At 48.6% G+C, this 6,000-nt stretch overlaps 1 protein-coding gene across 1 annotated transcript in view; it reads right to left on the reverse strand.

Moving 5' to 3' along the window:
- Nucleotides 1-2,010, reverse strand: part of LOC139278121 (centrosomal protein of 83 kDa-like) — a 75,717-nt gene extending 73,707 nt beyond the window's left edge. The window contains exon 1 of the mRNA XM_070896778.1: nucleotides 1,933-2,010. The gene's annotated coding sequence lies outside the window, so the exon portion shown is untranslated. The remainder of the gene's footprint in view (nucleotides 1-1,932) is intronic.
- Between the last annotated feature and the right edge of the window lie 3,990 nt (nucleotides 2,011-6,000).

A 6,000-nucleotide genomic window follows, 5' to 3' on the forward strand; every position in this document is an offset into this window, starting at 1 on the left:
TCGAAGGGCCGAATGGCCTACTCCTGCACCTATTTTCTATGTTTCTATACATTCGCTCCCTTCACCACCGGCGCACCGTGGCTGCAGTGTGTACCATCTACAAGATGCACTGCAGCAACTCGCCACGGCTTCTCCGGCAGCACCTCCCAAACCCGCGACCTCTACCACCTAGGACAAGGGCAGCAGGCGCATGGGAACATCATCTCCAATTCACACACCATCCTGACTTGGAAATATATCGCCGCTCCTTCATTGTCACTGGGTCAAAATCCTGGGGAACTCCCTCCCTAACAGCACTGTGGGAGTACCATCACCACACGGACTACAGCGGTTCAAGACAGCAGCTCACCACCACCTTCTCAAGGTAATTAGGGTTGAGCAATAAATGCTGGGCTTGCCAGCGATGCCCACATCCCAGGAACAATTTTTTTTTTTTTTTTTTTAAAAAGGTTCAATCCACAGTTTCTGAGTTAGCTGATCTCACAGCAGCAGCGGTTCAGATGCTTTCATTTATTTTTTGTTGAGAAACAAAGGTGAACAATTGAATTATAGGATAGGACACCACCAAGAATATAAGAGAAGACAAGATAAGTCAGGAAATAGTGACTAGTGCTGCAATATTCATATTTTGAAAGCGTGAAGATGGAAGGAAAGACTGAAGAAGGGAAGAAACGGTACAGTACGAGTTCTAGGAATGGGCAACGATATGTAAAAGAGGAAGAATATGTGATTTTTGGAACTTCGAAGAAACAAGGAGAAAAGTTCAAAGAAGCACTGACTACAGTAGTATCATTAGAAGAGGAAAATTAGCCTGGGTTAGGGTGGGGAATACAATTAATCAAGATTGCCCAATCCCGATTTGTTATCCAGTTATCGCTCCAAGGAAATGCACACATGGAAAGGATTGGGCTGAACTGTGATGCTCTTCATGGAGGAATAAAATACTGCATATTCACTAAGTCCCTGCTGTCTAGATTCCAACAAGAAAGGGAAACAGCCGTTTTAAAAAATATACAATCACTTCTGTAGTCAACAAATGTATTTAATGTGACAGTATCTTATTTTTGCATTTGGTTTAATTTTAGCTTTCCTCAATTTGCTGTTAAATTGAGCACCTTGACTGTTCTTATGAATGCCCAATTGTACAATTTAGTTCATATTGCCTCTCCTCATTCTTCCTACCAAAATGTATCACTTCATTTACATAAAAATATTGCAGGGCTACAGGGAAAGTGCAGGGGACTGGGATTAATGGGCTAGCTCTCTCAAAGAGCAGGCACAGGCACTATGGGACGAATGGCCTCCTTCTGTGCAGTGTCATTCTGAGACATTAAACCAAAAAGGCGAGACACTACAGAAATTATCCGTTTTAACACCGAGAATATATTCAACTTGGTGGAGAATGCGATTGCGGTACAGTAGCTCAATCTGCCTCAATAAATCATCAGGCATTGCCAGCCCAGAGGGAGCTGGAGGCCCGCCGCGCCGCGCCGCGCCCCGCCCTGCATCTCACCTCACCAACCCCTACCCTACCCTACCCTACCTGCTGAGCTCCACACCGCGCTGCCCACCGAATGGGCGAGCAGAGCCGAGGCTGAGTCCGAGCCGAGTAGTGCGCTCGCTGCGCTGCGCTGCCTCCCGCTCCGGCCGGAGACCCCCAGGCCCGGGCCCGGGCCCCGCCCCTCCCCAGCCTGTTGCCCGGGCAACGGCACACGCTCGTCAACCGGCCACTCCAGGACACAGATCGTTTCGCGGCTCACCTCCTCCCTCCCCCTCTCCCCGGCTCCCTCAGTGAGGAGAGCGCTGATCTTTGGGCCGCCAATCCCCCTCCCCCCGCAGAGGTGCCTCGGTTACCCCGCGTGCCCCACACCCAGGCTCGGGTTTGGGCCGGGCCGGGCCGGGCCGCCCCCAGTGACGGACGGACGGACTGACCTGCCGGCCGCCGCCATTGTGCCAGGCCTCCCGCTCTCGCTCCCGCTGCCGCCTCCCGGGGCCCACCGCGCAGGCGCACAACCTCACCGCCGCCAGTCCAAACAGTGAGAGAGCCGGGCCTGGAGATCCCAAAACACCACACCACATCAAACTACACCGAAACACACACCAAACTACACCGCACAACACCACACCAAACTACACCGAAACACACACCAGACTACACCACACCAAACTACACCAAAACACACTGCACCACACCAGACTACACCAAAACACACACCAAACTACACCGCACCACGCCAAACTACACCTAAACACACACCAAACTACACCACACCATACCAGTCTACACCAAAACACACACCAAACTACACCACACAAAACTACACCAAAACACGCACCAAACTACACTGCACCACACCAAACTACACCAAAACACGCACCAAACTACACTGCACCACACCAAACTACACCAAAACACACCAAACTGCACCGCACCACAATAAACTGCACCAATACACACACCAAACTACACCAAAACACACACCAAACTACACTGCACCACACCAAACTACACCAAAACACGCACCAAACTACACTGCACCACGCCAAACTACACCAAAACACACACCAAACTACACTGCACCACACCAAACTACACCAAAACACACCAAACTGCACCGCACCACACCAAACTACACCAAAACACACACCAAACTACACCACACCACACCAAACTTCACCAAAACACAGCAAGCTACACCGCACCACACACCAAACTACACCGCCCACACACCAAATTACACCGTCCACACACCAAACTACACCAAAACACACACCAAACTACACCGCACCACACCAAACTACACCAAAACACACACCAAACTACACCAAAACATACCAAACTACACTGCACCATACCAAACTACACCAAAACACACCAAACTACACCGCACCACACCAGACTACACCGAAACACACACCAAACTACACCGCACAACACCACACCAAACTACACCGAAACACACACCAGACTACACCACACCAAACTACACCAAAACACACTGCACCACACCAGACTACACCAAAACACACACCAAACTACACCGCACCACGCCAAACTACACCTAAACACACACCAAACTACACCACACCATACCAGTCTACACCAAAACACACACCAAACTACACCACACAAAACTACACCAAAACACACACCAAACTACACTGCACCACACCAAACTACACCAAAACACGCACCAAACTACACTGCACCACACCAAACTACACCAAAACACACCAAACTGCACCGCACCACAATAAACTGCACCAATACACACACCAAACTACACCAAAACACACACCAAACTACACTGCACCACACCAAACTACACCAAAACACGCACCAAACTACACTGCACCACGCCAAACTACACCAAAACACACACCAAACTACACTGCACCACACCAAACTACACCAAAACACACCAAACTGCACCGCACCACACCAAACTACACCAAAACACACACCAAACTACACCACACCACACCAAACTTCACCAAAACACAGCAAGCTACACCGCACCACACACCAAACTACACCGCCCACACACCAAATTACACCGTCCACACACCAAACTACACCAAAACACACACCAAACTACACCGCACCACACCAAACTACACCAAAACACACACCAAACTACACCAAAACATACCAAACTACACTGCACCATACCAAACTACACCAAAACACACCAAACTACACCGCACCACACCAGACTACACCAAAACACACACCAAACTACACCGCACCACACCAAACTACACCAAAACACACACCAAACTACACCGCACCACACCAAATTACACCAAAACATACACCAAACTACACCGCACCACACCCAACTATGCCAAAACACACACCAAACTACACCAAAACACACCTAACAACACCGCACCGCACCAAACTACACAAAAACACACCAAAACACACACCAAACTAGACTGCACCACACCAGACTACACCAAAACACACACCAAACTACACCAAAACACACACCAAACTACACCAAAACACACACCAAACTACACCGCACCACACCAAAACACGTTGCACCACATCAGACTACACCAAAACACACACCAAACTTCACCGCACCAAACTACACCAAAACACACACCAAACTACACTGCACCACACCAGACTACACCAAAACACACACCAATCTACACTGCACCACACCAGACTACACCAAAACACACACCAAACTACACCGCACCACCAGACTACACCAAAACACACACCAAACTACACCGCACCACACCAAACTACACCAAAACACACTGCACCACACCAGACTACACCAAACTACACCGCACCACACCAAATGACACCAAAACGCACACTAAGCTACACCGCACCATACCAGACTACACCAAACCACACACCAAACTACACCGCACCACACCAAACTACACACCAAACTACACTGCACCACACCAAACTACACCAAAACACGCACCAAACTACACTGCACCACACCAAACTACACCAAAACACACACCAAACTGCACCGCACCACACCAAACTACACCAAAACTACACCGCACCACACCAAAACACACTGCAGCACATCAGACTACACCAAAACACACATCAAACTACAACAAAACACACACCAAACTTCACCACACCGCACCAAACTACACCAAAACATACCAAACTACACCAAAACAAACACCAAACTACACTGCACCACACCAAACTACACCAAAACACACACCAAACTACACAACACCAAACTACACCAAACCACGCACCAAACTACACTGCACCACACCAAACTACACCAAAACACACACCAAACTGCACCGCACCACACCAAACTACACCAAAACACACACCAAACTACACCACACCAAACTACACCAAAACACACACCAAACTACACCAAAACACACACCAAACTACACCAAAACACACACCAAACTACACCGCACCACACCAAAACACACTGCACCACATCAGACTACACCAAAACACACACCAAACTACACCAAAACACACCAAACTTCACCAAAACACATACCAAACTACACTGCACCACACCAGACTACACCAAAACACACACCAAATTACACTGCACCACACCAGACTACACCAAAACGCACACCAAACTACACCGCACCACACCAAACTACACCGCACCACACCAAACTACACCAAAACACACTGCACCACACCAGACTACACCAAAACACACACCAAACTACACCGCACCACACCAAACTACACCAAAACACACACCAAATTACACTGCACCACACCAAACTACACCAAAACACACACCAAAACACACCAAACTGCACCGCACCACACCAAACTACACCAAAACACACCAAACTGCACCGCACCACAATAAACTGCACCAATACACACACCAAACTACACCAAAACACACACCAAACTACACTGCACCACACCAAACTACACCAAAACACGCACCAAACTACACTGCACCACGCCAAACTACACCAAAACACACACCAAACTACACTGCACCACACCAAACTACACCAAAACACACCAAACTGCACCGCACCACACCAAACTACACCAAAACACACACCAAACTACACCACACCACACCAAACTACACCAAAACACAGCAAGCTACACCGCACCACACACCAAACTACACCGCCCACACACCAAATTACACCGTCCACACACCAAACTACACCAAAACACACACCAAACTACACCGCACCACACCAAACTACACCAAAACACACACCAAACTACACCAAAACATACCAAACTACACTGCACCATACCAAACTACACCAAAACACACCAAACTACACCGCACCACACCAGACTACACCAAAACACACACCAAACTACACCGCACCACACCAAACTACACCAAAACACACACCAAACTACACCGCACCACACCAAATTACACCAAAACATACACCAAACTACACCGCACCACACCCAACTATGCCAAAACACACACCAAACTACACCAAAACACACCTAACAACACCGCACCG

This window comes from Pristiophorus japonicus, chromosome 13 (genome assembly GCF_044704955.1).
Source record: "Pristiophorus japonicus isolate sPriJap1 chromosome 13, sPriJap1.hap1, whole genome shotgun sequence".
NCBI lineage: Eukaryota > Metazoa > Chordata > Chondrichthyes > Pristiophoridae > Pristiophorus > Pristiophorus japonicus.